The 18,971-nt window shown below is 32.6% G+C and overlaps 1 pseudogene; it reads left to right on the top strand.

Annotated features, from left to right (window-relative positions):
* The first annotated feature begins 3,604 nt into the window (after positions 1–3,604).
* Positions 3,605–18,971, top strand: part of LOC149224343 (chaperone protein dnaJ C76, chloroplastic-like) — a 122,812-nt pseudogene continuing 107,445 nt past the window's right edge.

The raw sequence follows: 18,971 nt of genomic DNA, 5'->3' as shown, positions 1-18,971 counted from the left end.
TCCCACCATAAGGTAGCTTTACCTTGCAGCTGGAAAATAGCTAGCCGCGCCTTGAGATTGTGATCATACTCGTAAACTTGGAAATATTTGTTCATATTAATTAACCAAGCTTCCGCTGCCTCCTCTGACTCCCCATCAAAATGTGGTGGCTTGATCTTCCGAAACTCCCCCTGCAACTCTATCCGCTGTCTTTTTGAGGTTCGATGTTCAGAGGCATTATCAGATTTCTCTCCTCGAACCTCCTCCCTTCCTTCTGTCTCTTCCTGATCGGTATGATAACCCCGTTCTTCCGATACACGTGTTTGCTCTGGACTGGGATTCGGCTGACGCTGGTTTTGTTTATCCGACAAACTTTTCAGGATCCTCTCCTGTTCCATGGTTAACCTGGCATTATCCTCATGCAGACGGGCCATCTCGTTCTTCAACTCCTGGACTGTCTCCAATATAGTCAAATTGGTGTTGCGAGCCTCCTCCCCCAGTTGCACCCATATTTCAGGATTCCCCTGAGGGTGGGTGATGGTTTCTGGCCTGTCCACATTCCTGTGAGGGGCGCTGCTCGTTCTCCTCATAATCTGTCGTCACCTGAGTTCCCTGAGTTCAGCAGATTAGTACACTTCAACAGATAAGATATTCAACAACATTGTCTGGTAGCCTTTGCTTATTCATTAATTAATTTATTTATATTTTCTCTTCTTCTTTTTTTCCACCATTAATTTCACTATTGTGGTTAACCAGAGGTCACAGTGTTGTAACTTGGCTTTGATACCACTTGTAAACACTCCATCAACTAAAACTCAGTAAATAAAAAAAAAATTACGTTTGTAAACATAGTATAAAGCATAGGAAAATTTTTATTATAGCTATGAATTTTACAGTGTAAGAATTAATTACAAGCTGGACGGTGATTACGGTTCATGTCATAAGTCTCAAACTAAATGAATGTTGTACTTTACCATGTGATACACCCAAACTCGACGTGAATGATGCACACGTGGCAACCCAGTTTTCATTCTCGCTTTCGAACTAATCTAATCGATGATTTTTTTTTAATGGGCATTGTTTTCCATGCCCTGCTCTGCCATGGTACGTGGCATGAGCAGGGTCTGTCTCAGCATAGATTTCCTCGGGCTTGGTGATGCATCAACGGAGGATGTTGGCTGAGAAAATCTGACAGACAACCTTGGTTTCATTTGGTACCAATCCTCTTGTCGATTGCCTAGACTTCCTTTCTGTTTCTCTCCTGCTCCCAGAGCTCCGCTCTGCCCCTTCTCATGCCCTACATGTTGATGGATCAGCCAGCGGTGCTGGCTGGAACCATGATACAGGTTCACTTCTACTACGCTATGGTTTATTCTTACACGACAACTCTCAGGAAGGCCAGGTATCTTAGATTAATTTAAATTACCAAGGGCACAGTTTTCCTTTTCTGCTATTATTTTTTGTTTGTTTTATTCTCAATGCTTATCGATTACGATGTTTACCTACAGGTGTTTCAACGAAGGATTTTGTTACTTCTTCGAACAGAGAGTTGTGCTACTAGCCAGACCCTCCGCTCTTAACTGCTCGGTTAAGCAACGACTTCCGTTTTTTTCTTTTCTGGGTTGATGGGTTTCTGGCCGTAACTCCTTTGAGTATACTACCTTCTGGCTTCTAGGATTCCACTGTTGATGAGTGAGAAGTGGGAAGGGCCGATTGGCACCGTGACACTGCTGATACTCAGCCCTGTAGCAGAAGGTAAAGTATAGATTAAATATATTCAGTCCATAGTCCTCTTAGTGTCCCACGACTGATTACTGAGTTTTCTTGGTCTTGTATGCCTTTGGAAAACCCTGGTCAGCTCCGCATATTTTGTATTTTCAGTATTACATTCTAAGAGGAGGGTTTTGTAAGTTTCTTTTTTTGCTTCTTGAACTATGTAAAGCATGGTTTCCTAATTTAGGTGTGCAACTAAGGGTTTGAACATGTATAACTTCCACTTGCATAATATTGCTCCATCTGCTTGTATTCAGCTATATGTAATTGTTTTTCCTGTTTATTAATATGGCTGTATTGAGAATTGATAATCGATGTTATGAACACCCAATTGGTTCTTCGAGTTCACGGCTGAAAGACTTAATCAGTTTAATTCTTTACTGTGTAAGAAAGTTCTATTTTATTGGCTGTCGTTTCACTAAATACAAAGTTTTTGTTGAGACTATTAGTGATTTTTCCTTCCCGTACAACCGAGGGTTTCTCTGTCGCAAAGGGTGTTTTATCATCTCCGGTATACGACGAGTCATCCTTGGCCGACTCAGGCTCAGGTTACCGTCAACCCTAAAGTCCTCCAGGCTTTTGGTAACGTTCAACTTCACTCTTAGCTAACACTTATTGGCCAGAGCTGGGCACAAAACTACTCTTGCTACTTTTGTTTAGTGGGGACAGAGAGGTAAAAACTATATAATTTCCTAATAACTGCTGTTTTTTTGCGTCCGTTGCTATAGGGTGTCTCGTCCTTGAGCTCTACAGCTCTCTAAGAAACCTTGCTGCGAAAGAGCTTCTGATTCTACTTACAATTACACAGTATGGACCATATCCCTGTTTGCTGGTGTCTTCTTTTTTTTTCTTTTCTTTCCTACCCTTCCATTCGATAAGGGTTAACAGAGACTATTGTTTTCTTTAAGTTTACTATATAGTCTATCTGCTTATTTTTTTTATAGGAACTACATAGAATTACTCACGGAGTACAGGATTTTAATCCTAAATCTCATAGAGGAATTCTTTACATACTAAATGAAATACCCAGGCTTATTCTCTTAATAGAATCTACACTGAAATACACAGGTTTTTAATCCAACCTTTAAGAAAGAAATTAACAGTTTCCTAAGTCAGCTAGTCCTGTAAAATTTTCTTCTTTTACTGGCATACTCAAAAATAATTAACCGTACCTGAATTCCAGTAATGCAACTGAAGTAATTCTTTAGAAGATTCACCTCTATTCTCTCTTGCTTGTCTACCTCCCATCCATGAGGTGGCCCTCCTTGACCCAACCTCCCCCCAAGCACTACAGCAAGACCACCGTCTTTGCAAAATTTTAGCACTGTAAGCCTGCGCTATCTGGTCATCACCATACTTAGTGTCTTCTGCATGATTACAACATTTCAAGCCTGCGCTATCTGGTCATCACCAAACTTAGCGTCTGCTGCGAAATTTTGGCACTCAAGCCTGCGCTATCTGGTCGTCACCTTAGCGTTTTTTTTTTTTTTCAAGATGATGGCACTCTCTCCCACACTATCTGGTCATCACCAGACTTACCATTTTCCTTTCCCCCCCTAGCTTCCATTTCCTATGGAAACCTCTACCGTTGCGGAAAGTAGTTAGGGTTCTTTTGTGTTTCTTTATTTAGCAACCGTCATTCTTAATTTTAACCTCCTTTCATAAGGGTCACTGCAGCCACTGACACCCTGTTTTCTTTTAATTAACAATAATGAGCAATATAACAATGATTAACAGCACATTTAAATTCAAACAATAATGATAATAATTAGTTAGTTTACCCCACAAGTAATAATAGTCAAACATTTAAATTTATTGTTGTAATTTAAAACACGATTGCCTTACTAGGGGCATGACAGTGAGTAACGGGGCTGGTGTACGGGAGGGTGGTGAGGTGCAGCCGTGTGTTCAGACTGTCGTCGGCCCTGAGAAGGCTACAGGGTCTGGAAGATACCCTAACCCCATCCTGTTCGTCGTTGCACCTTCATCGCTCTGTCCAAATGTGTCCCTCAACCTATAATTGTTATGTAAATATAGATAGTTAAATAAAAAGAAATTTCCAACTGACCTAAAAATTACTTAATAAATAAAGAGATCTATAAAAATTATACCTTCTAGTTTTATAATATTTAAAAAATACAAATAAAACTTATATAACTTCTCACAAAAATAATTAATATATATATATATATATATATATATATATATATAAATATATATAAATATTTTAGCCATCAATTAGACATTGAAATTCCACTTTCAAAATTACTATACTTTTAAATTACTATTTTTCCACTTTCCACCTAATTTTAAAAATCTTTTCTTTGATTTTCTATATACTAATGGAGTTTGTTATTTCATCTCTAATGCCAATTAAGTACATCACAAAGTTGACATGATACTGATGAAGTGTTGAATTCATATTTTTATTTGTTTATTTTATAATTTTTTATTGTTTATATATATTTATATATTTATATATTTATTTATATATATATCTATATCTATCTATATATATATATATATATATATATATATATATATATATATATATATATATATATATATATAGTGATGTAGTTGATAGATAATTTAAATATCAAAATTTTATAGATTTATGTTAAATATAATTTGTTAAGTATTGAAAGGATTAAATTTCAATTTTTTTTAAGGTGTAAAATTTAGAAAAAAATATTTATATTTCAAAGAATTTAATCTCACTATATATATTGAATTGTATTTTTAAATGTATAATGAATTTGATGTTATGAATTTTTTTTAGACACTTGGCTTGTGTAAATTAAATAGTTTAAACTTGTAATTTCAATAAAGATTTATTTAATTTAAAAATTAATCAAAAAATTATACTTGAAAATAGTCCAAAATGTAAAAAAATAAAACCACTTAAAATGTTTTACCCACAAAAATGTATTTTTACTATTGCTTTATTTAGTACACAGATTTTATTTTAACCATATTTAATAAATACATAATTGAAATTAAAATATTATATTTAACCTATGCATTGAAATATTTATTAGTTTATTTTATATATATATACAAACTTTATTTTTAACAATATATAATAAATAGATAGTTGAAATTTAAATATTATATTTAATTGTCAATTGAAATATTTTATTTGTAAAATATTTTTTTAGATTAAATTTGTTGTTTTATTAATATTTCTCTTTTTATTAATATATTTTAAAATAAGCATATTGATCCTATAGATTGAAAAAATATATTTATAATCTACATTGAATTTGTTATTATTGTTGTTATTATTCTTATTCATATTAAATTCATCATATCAACTTTGTATTAAGTAAATGAACATTCTTCTACTTTCAACCACCTCTTCTTTACGTTAAAATATTTTATATAGTAAACATTAAAATATCTTTGTATTTATACACATATATCAATTCTTTGTCTGTATATATACATATAAAATTACTTTCTATATTGAAATATTTTAAAAAGATTATCTATATATATATATATATATATATATAGTAAACATTAAAATATTTTTTTATTTATACACATATATCAATTCTTTTTCTATATATATACATATAAAATTACTTTTTATATTGAAATATTTTTAAAAGATTATATATAGAGAGAAAAATGTTGATTTTTTTTTATTTATGGTTAAGAATAAGAGTGAAATATCTTGACTAATCTCATTCATACCATATTATAATGTCAACAACAAATAGAGCAAGCATGATGACAATAAAATTACAAGTGTTTTATAATATTTTTATTAAAACTAACCCATGCATGGATCTATGTTTATGTTTTTTTATTATAGTTTATTTTGTTTTTTTAATTAAAGAATCATTTATTTTTATTAAAAATATATATATTAATTTAAAATTAAACATGGAAAGAATTATACATCTTTGATATTTAATTATATAATTATTTTTTTTATTTACATTAAAAACAAATAAATAAAAATTATGTTTATTTTTCTAATTTTAATTTAAAAATAAATAATTCAAAAATATGTTTTCCATATATAAATATATGAAAAAAATAATAATGATGAAATTAGGCTTTCATACAAAACTATTTTAACTTATAATTCAGCTATATTATGAGATTTTGGATTTACATTCCACATTTTTTCAAATAATAAGAAAACTTTCAATAAAGTATTTTTTTGAGATGTTTTTCAATTTTGAATTACAATGTGCACAATTTTGAAAAATAATTATGATGATAATATATATTTATATTTTTAATAAATTAGAAATTCAAACATTCCAAATTTTACTAATGAAACAGTTTAAAAAAATAAATTAAATACTTTACCGAGTAATAAAGTTAAGTTATTAACCCAATTCAAAAATGTTCCAAATTTTACAGATAAAACAGTTTAGAAAAATAAATTAATTACTTTACCGAGTAATAAAGTTATTAACCCTGCTAGAACTTGGTCTTCACTAAATTTTATCATAGCAAATCAATTACGTTACATAATTTATTAATTCCTTTCTACGAGTAAGTTTTCATATTAATATAAATATAAAACTGTTTGGACACTTACGAAAATTTGCCTTTCCATAACATGGGAGAAATAATTTAAAATTCATCCAAAAATCACATAGACACAATTTGGTGTAGCCACTATAGTTTAACCCCAAACTCTAAGTGGATGATAGATCCAGGCTCCTGAGAACCTCTCGGCTGATGAGTCTGCGCTTCCTGGACAGATAATTTGGCGGGCTGAATGTTGTCTGCCCCATCTTTAGAGCCAGAATGAAGACAATGTCTACAGGTAGGGCAAGAAGAGTGAGAACGGAGCCATTTGTCTACACATGCCATGTGGAAGCCATGGTTGTAGCTCGGCAACAATCTCACATCTTCTCCTCCCACGAATTATGTCAAGCAGATAACACACATTGCTGCAAGTTGTGGCATAATAAATTTTCCCTAAATGGGACAAGGAAGTGCTTTTATGGATTTGTCATCCATGCATGTATTAGCCCATCTATTGTCCACATGATCATGCCATGACCTACAAATGTTGTCCCATGGAAGGACTGAAGCCAGCCCCGCCAGAGATATGGCGCCGCAGAACAACGCAAGATAAACTAGATCCTTGTTCGAATCAGCTATTCGATTGTTTAGAAAATTCATGGTGATATAATAACTAGATATGATCCCTTGAGATGCAGTTATAGACAACATTTTTTCATTTTCGGGCTCTGCTCCGAGGATTTATTATCTGATAGTGAACGGACCACCTTCACATGGCAACAAATATCCAGTCGTGCTTGAAGAAAGCCCTCTGCTCAACCTCCTTCCACCCTTCTTCATTCAACCTCGTCTGTGATCTGTTCTCCACGCGATAGTAATTGAATTCGATGACCTCTGAATGCTCGGATTGCCAAAGATATGTGGTGGAGCCCTTGAGGAAGCGTATCAGAAAATCATTGTAAACTTCCACTCCGCAGGAACTCTAGGGCGCCATGTCCTGCAACTTCTTCACGTCTGAGATGAAGGGCTTGATTTTCGAGAGCTTGAAAATAACTATTTTCTCAGAGAAGAACAAACTTTTGGACCTGGAATCCCAATAACAGGCGCTCAGAATATCGGAGGACGAGGATCTCTGGCACGATGGGTATGTCTTCATGCAGTTCTGAAACCCCACAACAGGGTATCCGATGAACATGAATCCATTGTTCTTCAATCCATAGGCCAAAGCGAGCTTGGAAGACACGATTCCTCAGGCCAACATGCATTTTCCTTTCGCACTCCTTGTTGCTTCCAGAGTACCTTCTGTAAATCAGATAACATATCATGACGGTCCAGCCAAAGATTGAGAACGGCAGGGAGGTAAACTGGTGCTCATCCAACCCGCTCGACCTACTTTGCATCCTTGAGAAACCTGGAAATACGCCTGACAAGGAACTGAATACCAGCCTTTGAGCTCTGGTAAACAAATTTTCGCCCCATGAGTTGATTTCCCTATTACTCTGAAACGTGAAAATTTGAATTTGTGAGAATTTTCTTGGACGCGGGAGTTAGATTGAAAATTTGAATTTGAGAGCATCGCCATCGTATTAATGCACATCGCCTGGCTGCAGCTGGACAAATAAATATTCATTTGGGGCCTGTCTTGTCCGCCAGTTCCGTTCGGATGCGGGGCTACTGAGAAATAGGAGAGAGCCGTGAAGGTGTTCCGGAAAATGTATGACCATGATATGGGCTGTCAATATGTATGTGCTTATGTATGTGAACCAGTCATCATAGAGGCATTAAATGCCCTATGGCATGCTAGTTAACTCTCGCCGAAAAATAAGAAACCAGTAGAAGTTATTGAAGTCGGTAAAGGGTCATTGTCTCGCTAAATTTTCTTGATATCACGACTAGTGAGCTACGTAACATCAATGACGAGGCTACCTTCGGTTGGTCGAAAGAAAAGAAAAGCACGCACTCTCAGAGCAAGGAGACGAACAAGAACCAACCAGTATGAGACATAGTTACCAAGTTCGTCCGTATCGGCGAAAAAAATACGTTAATTCCCCAGTTCGGTTCGGTACGGCGATTAATTCGGTGAATTCCAATTCGGTACAGTGCAATATTTTTGTCAAAGTCCCCCGCGCCAGCTCGCTATCTCCTGCTTTGTCCCTTAACTTGAATGTGTTTCGCACCCGAACATGAATACTTAATGTGTTTCGTTACACCAAACAATGACCTGTGCTTCGTTACACCTAACAATGGCCATACGCAAGGTATATGGTAAATAGATTTGGAAGTTTGATATATACCCATCCACATGGTTGATTAAATAAATATGAATTTTTTAAATTAAGGGATTTTCAAACATTGTTTAAATATATTTTATAAATTCAGAAGATGGTGTTGTACGTATGTAAATTTAAAAGTATTGATTTACTCATTTTTTACTTATTTTGTTTAAAAAAATAAAATTTACATTTATTTCATTAAATTAAAAACTTATTTTTTAATGGTTGAATTAGTGGAAATAGGTCATTGAACTTACCTTTTAATTGTTGAATAGGAATCGGCAAGGTAAATTTTTAATTCCAACTTTGCTTTGTTGATCCATTGGAAAAATACAAGTTCAGATCTGCACAACATTGGTGAAAATAATACAAGGAAGGGCAAAACAAGTTTGGAACTAGGCAACCTTACTGGAAAATTGAAATAATGTAGAGAAAGGCAAAGCTAATGCTAAGATCGATTACCTTTTATAAATTTTCTTATAAGAATATATATATATTTCCTATAAAAATCCTTTTTTTTTCCAATAAGAAATATCAACTTGCTTAATTCCTTATTGTGGTTACAGAAGCTTGAATACAGAAAATACCAACCTTTTCTATTTTAAAAATTGATAATTCTTATTGGAAAAAAATAAAAAATATATATATAATTTTTATAGAAAAATAAAAAAATAATAATTTCTATATTAGAAAATTTTATAAAATGACAAATTGCAATTAAGAAAAAGATAATTCTTACCTTACAAGAAATTATAAAATAGCAAATTGGTTGCAAATCAATAACTTTTATATAAAACATAAAAAACAGTAACTTCTATTTTGGAAAAAAATCAACTTATACAACTTTTATATTTTTGTTAAAATTTTGAATATAATGATTGTTTATTTAAATTTATAATATATATATATATATTTTTGTTAAAATTTTGAATATAATAATTGTTTATTTAAATTTATAATATATATATATATATATATATATATATATAAGTGCTTGTAAGATGTATAGTGTAATTTTTTTCGTATTGAATTTTAGAGAGTCGAATTTTTTCAGTATCTTATCGTATCGAATTCAAATCCGAATCCGAATTCCAATTGGGTAACTATGGTATGAGATTGATTGTACACGGATAATAACATGGAGCGGTGACATCTAGAAGCGGCGGATTCAATATGACCTGACGTAGCCTGACCATGCCCGAATTTCACTCTATTCATACAACAATTCCCGATCAAAGGTTGTGTGTCTACGTTTCATTTTCCTGGTGTATAACATTCGCGGTCTCTTTTCTCATCCTTTGGTTTCCCGTTATAGTACTGTCAATGCCCAGATGGCGGTGAATTTCCTCTCTATTGCAAAACCCTGCACAAGTGACTAGGGGAAGAGCTTCATGGGGGATCTTGCATGGAGAGCCACAACCACTGGTGCAGCCAAGGATGACTTGCCAGCATCTATCCCATTAGCAACTGTGAGGTACTATACTGCATGGTAATCGACTTTTTTTTCCTCTCGATCATTACGAGGTTAGCAAGAGATTAGCTTGCTCTAAATCAATTAGTTTCGTCGCCCTAAATTTAAATTGATCGTAGATTTCACAGATATTTTCTACAAGTTTGGTAAATACATTCTAACTAACATAATTACATTAAGAAATTTTAGATTAATAACCATTAGATGTACCGTAGGAATTTAATATTAATGCACTCATTAAAAAAAAAGGTTATCTTATTAATGTACTTATTTTATTAGTGTTTTTAAGCATTTTCAAGAATGGGTTGGAGTTTATATATATGTGTTGTATGGAAAGAGTTTGTGAGGGTATTTAAAGAAGAAAGTGAAATATAATGAAATTCCAAAGCTATATTTGTTTTGAACAAAGTTTTTATGAGTATATTTTTTTCATAAGTTTTATTTCTATTAAAAAAGTCAATAGTGCAAATTACAAGATGACATTTATAGTATTATTACTGCAAATTACAAGGTGACATCTACAATGATGAAGACGTTTTTTCTTTCGTTTCTTATAGTGTATTTTAGTTTCTCGATGTCTTCATTAATCTTTCCCTCAAATTGTCTCCGTTTACTCAAGGGGCTAGATGAAAAAAGAGATATAGGTTATTTAAGATAGCTTAATAAATTAAACAAAAACAACTTAAGAATATAAATTTAATTCAAGAAAAGTAATGACATGTCTATGAATGTTGGAACAAATTAAATATTTTCCGTTGATGATTGCCAATTGAAATCCATCTAGACATGAAAACCATCTCAAGTGTGTCCATCTCACTACACAAAATGTTCATTGTATAGTAACAACTCTCCCTGACGGTCCTATACATGTTAAATAGACAAACACAGTTATAGTGTCTCATATATCTAACAATTATGGAGATAATATTGTTTAGTAAGAAAATTTACCTTAATCCTTTGTAACATTAGCATAAGGGGCATAATTATTAAATCAAATGTATAGAAAAGAAACAAACTTGGTTCAATGTTGGCAATGGGTGCCACTAATGTGTCCCAATGAAAAGCACATCCAAGACTTCTACCTTTTTATTCAATGTATCCTCGTGTAACAACCCTCAGTTAATAGTTCATGTAATAAAGTTAATAAAAGGAAAATAATACCAAGGTCATGAGACACTTATTCTAAGTGGAATGTTGAGAAAATCATCTAAGTGAGAATCACTTGTTGTTTATTATGGCTAAAGGGAAATTGGCAAACAAAATGGCAAAGACTTTGAAAAAGAAAAATACATTATTGGCATTTTATTGATGAAAATAAAGGAAAATAGGTGAAAAAGAAGTTGAAAGGTCATAGGTTGCATGTGAGGAGGAAACTGAAGGAAAATAGAGGAAGAATGAACAAAATTGAGGCCTCAATAATAAAAATGTTTATGAGGATCAGTTCATAGCTTTTTTCTAGTCTGCTCTTAGTTGAGTTTTGGAATTGGTTTAAGAGAGGAGAAGAGCACCAAGAGGAGAAGGAAAGAAAGAAAGAAAATGAAGGATAAGGAAATCAAAGGAAGGACAAGGAAGGTAGTTATCAAGTAAGGAAATGTTGGATCAAGTAGATTTGACAAATAATACTTGTAGGTAACAGATTGCATGTATGATTTCCTAGCTGGTTTTTGCATGCACAGTGTATGCATGTGTGTATTTGTTTCATTTTTTGTCATTGGCATGAGTTTTTATGGGTTTTGACAATGGTTTCAACCTTGCCTTGTCATTTCCAGATGGTCATAGTGTCATGGAATTCATTATTGGTTGAGGCTTCGATTTCTTGAAGGTTTTGGATCCATGTGAGATGTTCTCAGGAAAATCCCAAGGGTTATGGGTGGAGATGGTTTTCTCTGGGAAGCCCTCAACAGGTGGGTGGATATAGGAAAATTCCTCAAGGGATGGTGAAGGAATATTGAGTCATCCAAGCTTGGTTTGGTTTTATGATCTCGTGACTGATTTAGATGAGATCATGGTAATGTGAGGGTGGAGTTTCTTTAACCTCTAGAATCCCTTGGTTGTTTATGGATTGGTTTATCCCATGAGATCCCACATTCATGCTTTGAATATGGCATGGGGGTGCTTGGCTGAAAGAAAGATTTGGTTAAGACCAATCTATGGTCAGGTGGTATGTGGAAGTCTGTGACTTGGTTGGATTTTGAATATGATTAATACGAGATAATTTCCTCTTCTATTTCATTAGTAATCATACTTGTTATTATGTGGCTTTAATGCATATTCTATTATTGTTATTTATCTGGTTATATGATGGTTATAACCATGGTTTTATGACATATTCAAGTTATGGCACCTAACATGTCTTTACTTGTAAATTATTGATTATTGAATCGATGACCTAATATATTTTATTGAATCTATTGTGAGATGACATTAGTCCTTCTTGGTAAACCTCAAACAAGTTCCAAATCTCTATGTTTAGATATGCATTGGTAACCTGTAGATATCATGTTCTTAATGTGTTTGGCAGAATGACTATCATGGTTAAACTAGTTTAGGTCAATTCCCTATCTAAGTTTTGTGTTTAAATCATTTTCTGTGTGCCATTCACCATTCTGGAAATTCTCATCAAGTTCTGGGTACTAATCTAGTCAATAGCCTTGGAAAAGTGGCATAGATATCATGGTTGTTGGCACAAAACTGAGTGAAAAAGTCTATAGGCGTTAGTATGCAGGCTCATGAGAGTGACTAGAGGGTCTTGGCCACTAGCTTGCCTTATCATGGAAGCGATTAAGAGCCTACGTCAGTGAAAAACCAAGTTAACTCAGGGATTGGGCACCTTGAGTGGTTGGTTAGCTCCTAGTAGTCCCGTAGCATCTGAGGGAGGTCAATAACCTCTTATATTTTCCATTCCATTTCCTTAAGGTTATCTAGGAGGTTGAGTCATTACATAGTAGCCCTTAGCTCACGTTTACGCGGGGAAAACAGGTGAAAGTGGGTAGATATGGGAGGAGGTGCTACAAAGTGGTATTAGAGCATGGTTCAAACACTTTGACTAGATGGGCTAGATGCAAGTGGTTATGCATGCATTGTCATGGTTATGATTGCCATTCATGAATCCATTGTATTGGTGTAGTTATAAAACTAGAAGGAAGGCCTCTTGTATTTAAAAATATCCAACAAAAGAAATTAATTGCTCAAACATATTAATGAGAAAGAAACATTGATCATAGTACATGTGATTAAAAATGTTACCCTTACTTATTAGGAAGAAACTTCAAAGTAAAAATATATCATGACAATTCTAATTACTTCTTGGAGCAATGATTATGTTCAGAAGAGAAACAATAATGGGTTGTAGATATGATAAGTTATTATAGTATAACATAATATGGTGGCAAACACAGTTTCAAGGAATGAAGAAGAAATTGAGGGTTTATTGTGTGTTATTTCTATTTATAATTTGATAAGGTTGAAGAGGTAAGGACATAATGATAGAAATATAAGAAGATATGGAACATCATTCAATAACTACAAGAGGACCCAAGTAAATTAAATAGATTTGTTTAAAATAATGATTTGTTATGGTATTAATATCACCTTTATTTATGTAAGAATTCACAACTCAAACAAAAGGTCCTTTTGGAATTTTACACTTCTCTTATAGGAGGGAATTAAAGATTCTTGAAAATTTAGAACAAATCAATAAGGAATTCTTTCGGAATATCTTAAAATAATGTTCAAAATTTTGTGTCTAAATGTGTGGCCTACCAGCAAAATAATGGAGATAAAATGAATACCATGGCTCTCTTACATCCACTAGCTATACCAAGTTAGCACTAGAAAGAAGTTTCAATGGATTTTTTTTATAGATTTACCCAAATATGAAGGAATGAATTCAATTATGGAAATAGTAGATCAACTAAAAAGTATCCCTATTTTGTCTCTCTTTCCAATCCTTTTAAAGCAAGCGTAGTGGAAAAATTCATGGAAATAGCCCAAAAGCTACATGGAATTCTCAATATTATTGTAAATTAAGAAGATCCACTTTTCATTAAAAATCATTTGGATTTTTTTATTTTTTTGTGTATACTCAATTAGATTACCTCTAATATCATTTCCCTCAACTTAATGGGGAAAATAGTATTGTGAATAAATGTTCATAATGATATTTTTGTTGTTTGCCATTTGATAAACAAGCACAATGTGTCAAGTGTTTTCGCTTAGTAAGATGGTGAAATACAAATCCTTCCATACTTGATAAAAAAATGTTCTCATTTCTAGCATTTGGTGGGTATCATCCTCCACCCATTACATCACCCTTGAAAGGAACTGTAGAGATTCAAGCTCTAGAGGACCACATATGACACTAATAGGAGGTTCTCAAACTATTTGAAGGAAATTTGGTTATAAAACAAAATAGAATGAAACAAAAAGAATATCATTACTGTAAGGAAATAGAATTTGAAGTGGGAGATTTGATATTTTTGGAACTACAACCATATAAACAAATGTCCCTCAAGAAACGAAATAAGGACAAAGAATTAACACCCAGATATTATGGCCCCTACAAAGTGTTGAAGAGGATTGGAAGTATGGATTCGGCTTTTCTTTGTCCTCACATTTACATATAATATTTGATATTTATTTCTTGAGAACGTAATTTCTAACTAGATCATAGTCCAAATTATTTTACTAGACATTAATGAAGAAGGGATAATCATACTAAAATAAAATATTGAAACAAGGAGTAAACAACTATGGAATTAAACAATTATTAAGTGCTCGATCAAATTGAATAGTGTAACAGTGGAAGAAGTGACATTAGAAGATGCATTATTCTTCTAGAAACACCTGCAATTAGTGAATGGTTGAGGATATCATTGTTTTGAATGGGGGAGTTTGTTAATCATGAAAAACCTTATTAAGCCGTAGGTATTGAGTGATTATATATCTAGTGCTATATGATTAGGTGAGAAAAAACTTTTCATTTAACCATTTCATTACAATTGTACCCTCTCTCTCTCTCTCTCTCTCATATATATATATATATATATATATATACACCCACACACACTAAAGTGGCGTAGTATTAAGATCATGGCATCATTTCCTTGGTATTGGGTGAATTGTAAAAGGAGGTTTCTTCGTGGATTCAATTCATTGACTTTATATCATTTTTAATATAATTAAATCATTGCATACATCTTTATCTCATAGAAATTGACATAAGTCAAGGTTTTTACAAAATGTCACCTATATATCATAATCTATAAGAAATGATTGCTCAACAATATTTTCTTAATTCTAGATAATATATGAGTGTTAGAGATTTATGCCCATAAAAATGAATTGATGGATTATTCAATTCCAATAAGATAGTTTCATATTCTTGAAACTTACAACAACAATAATCACTCTATTACAAGGTGCATATTTTTTATTTAAAGATTGTAACATGGGTTGGTGGGATATTGGGACTCTCCTACTAAAGCATGCCAAGCAAGGAACTAATGGATTCAATATCAATTGAGCTATCATGTTATCTATGTAATTTTATTTTCATGTCAAGGTTTTAATCTACTTAAATACTACAATTCCTCTAATGGATTCAATATCAATTGAGCTATCGTGTTATCTATGTAATTTTATTTTCATCCCAAAGTTTCAATCTACTTAAATACCAAAATTCCTCTCAAAAGGTTGTGTGTCCTTTGTTTCGTTTTCTTATGTATACCTCTTGATTATTTTTGTTGTCTTTTATAATGGTTTAAATTGATATTTTGGCACTACAAATTCCTACATGCCTATGTATTTCTATTCTATTTAAATTCAGTACATAAGTAACTAGAGGACAACTCATTAAAGGAATTTTGAAGTAAAAATTGGGTTTAAAAATGAAAAATGTACTAACAAAATAAATTTTAAAAGAACTAATAGGATTCAAGATTATGATCTCATCCTCATTGGTATATATTTTTTAAAGTAAAAGAAGAAAACTACTCTTTAAGCATATTTTCGAGGTATCACCACATAGGTTTACTAGAAGTTTAGGTGTGGGGACTCATTGGATGTACAATTAGATTAATCAACCAAAGGGCCTACCCACTCCACAAACTTATTCATAGACACATACTTAAATAATTGAAAGTAAATGGAAAAAACATGCTTATTTCAAGAGACTTGAAATTTAAGTAAATCTATAAAGAGATAAGTCAAAGTACCACAAAAATTTAGTTTTATTTATTTAACATTAAAAGTTTGTTATTTATTATTTTTAATAGCATTTTACTATGTTCATTAACATACCTATTTTTATCCCAAAATATTCCTATAATAGTAGTAGCTACATTATGTAAGTGAGGAATCACATCAGATTTTTCTTGGAAGACCATAGCAAGAGATAGAAGGCCATAACAAGAGATGGAGCCTATGTTGACTTGTGAACATTGATAATAATTTGAAGGGATCGAAACATAAATTCTACAATATTGAAGAGAAATTTGAAAATTATCCTTGGAAACACATATTGTAGTGGTTCTCATGCTAAATAATAGATCAATTTATGTGATTAGATATAAACATGTAGATTGTAACTTAATAGAAGAGTGATGCTAAATAATAGATCAATTTATGTGATTAAATATAAACACATGAATTGTAACTTAATAGAAGAATAATACAGTCAAATTCACTCAATCAACAAATATTTATTATTCTCATGCCATTTGAATCTAAACATAATAGTAATATGTATGAAGCAAGAAACAATTAGTTATGGATGTTTCTCTTTCAAAAATTACGAAATAAAAATTCTTTAAATAGCTTATATATGTCATTTTAATCATAGATAAAAAGGATTGATAATCTCATTTTAGATAATCTAGAAACCATTCATTACAAAGACATATGTTAAATATCTAATTTTATTAAACCATACCCTCTTATTGTTGTATGGAATTTATGTTTGTTATCATATATAAAACACTATGTAAATGTGAATAATACTTGGTGAATCTGTAAGGTAAAGTGACTGAGTGGTTGAAAGTACGTACACATGCTCCAACCACATCTGTCATACATATTAAATACATATTAAGACTAATAGAAATAGAGTTGGAATTCCTTCCCAAATTTTTATTATTTTTTATTCTTTGTGTATGTATGTTGGTCTTATTTCCCACATGTGGCATGTTCTTGTATGTTGTGATTTAGGATTACAACATGTCACATCATTTCCACCCTTTCCACCTAGGTGATAACAACATCGAATGAAATAGTGGAATGAACCTAGACAACGAAAACAAAGGCCAAGAAATGTTTCTTGCCCAGAAAATTGTTCGTAAATGCTAAAAAACATAAAAGGGAAAATATACAAATTGCAAATTACAAGAAATGCTAAAAAATCATAAATGGGAAAATATACAACTTAAATTACAAGAAAAATGTATGTGTGAAATTGTTAGAAATAGTAATTGTTCCTATATGTGGAGTTGGTTAAACATAGAGAGTCAGTTAACTGAGTGATTGAATGATTGAGTGTTTGAGTGTTGAGTCAAGTTGACTAAGGTGATAAACGACTTTGAGTGTGTGATTGCATGTGGTTGCATGTCAAGATATTTTAGGAAATTAGCTAGTCGAAAAGGTTTAAATACTCTTCATCATGTTCATTGTAATCATCATATTTTGTGTGATCAATAGAAAAGCAAGCTCGTATTTTATGTATGAATTATTTATGTTGTGTCTCCTCCGCATTTCCAACAAATTAGTATCAGAGCTAAGAATAACTTTAAATTGAGAGGTTTATGAACTGCCATAGTTGAACTAATGTGTCAACATCGGGCATAGAAAGTCTTCAAATCCATTCACTTTGTCGAACCACCATTGTATATTTGATTATGCACTAGCCTATAGAGCCACAATGAGAAGCGTCGTGGAGAGAAGCGCCACAACCATAGTAGTAACCGAGAGTCTAGCCATCAATTTTTCAATTTTTAATTGGCAGCATAAAGACAGGAATAGGGCCACAACCCTAGATGCCGCTAGTGGAAGAAGAAAAAAACGACCATGAGTTAGTGAGCCAACACAGTGAATTTTGTTGAAAACTTGCCACTTTTTTTAAAAGACGCAAGACAAGTCAACAACAGTGACACGATGATTTTAAAAGAGGCTTGAAAAGGTCACGTGGGTAATGAAATAAATTTTTCATTATCTGAGGAAAGAATATATAAGACAGAGGGAAGACCGCAGTCATGGGTCGAAAAGTGTGAATAAATCATATTAATAAAAGAAATCAAAGAGAAGAGACAAAGATCATTGCCATGGTCAGAGAGGCTTAGGCCGTAGCGAAGGAACTAAGAAGTCTAGAAGAAAAAAAAATAAAAAAATCAAGGGTGATTGGTATAGCTTTGATCTGCTACTGCCTCCTACATTTACAAGTGAATATTTTGATCATTGGGTTATAAAGATGCTAAATTTTCTTTGAGCTAAAGAGTTAATTGAGTACGATTCCAATAACCCATATGATGCAGTATGTGATGTTTTAGCATTGAATTTTATAAAACAAGCATTGGATGAGAAGTGTTTATGCAGGGTAGCAAAAGCTACAACTTCCAAGGAAGCATGGAAATTCCTGGAAGCAGAGTTTGGTGCAATGAAGAGTGACATGCAACAATAGGTTATGTTACAAGCAAAGAATTCAGTTGTAGATATGAGCATAGATGAGAAAGACTTTGAGAGGAAAAAAAAGCTTGGAGAATCCCACTCAAAAGTGGATGATGGTTGTCAAAACAATAAAACTGAAACCCATTATGCAAGCATGCATATGGATGAAGAATATGCAACAAAGATTGCAGAGAGAGAAGAAAGAGCCTTTGTATGTGAAGCAAAGCAAGAGCATATAAATGCTCAAGGACTCCATTGTAACGTGGATGATGCAAGTGATGGTGAATCCCACTGTGATGAGACACATGTAGATGATGACAACA

The sequence above is a fragment of the Pinus tabuliformis genome, chromosome Q, assembly GCF_031772625.1.
Source record: "Pinus tabuliformis cultivar Carrire ecotype Pingquan chromosome Q, CPIR1, whole genome shotgun sequence".
Classification (NCBI taxonomy): domain Eukaryota; kingdom Viridiplantae; phylum Streptophyta; class Pinopsida; order Pinales; family Pinaceae; genus Pinus; species Pinus tabuliformis.
Note: the sequence above shows the minus strand (reverse complement) of the source record. Positions and strands in the feature narration are given on the sequence as shown.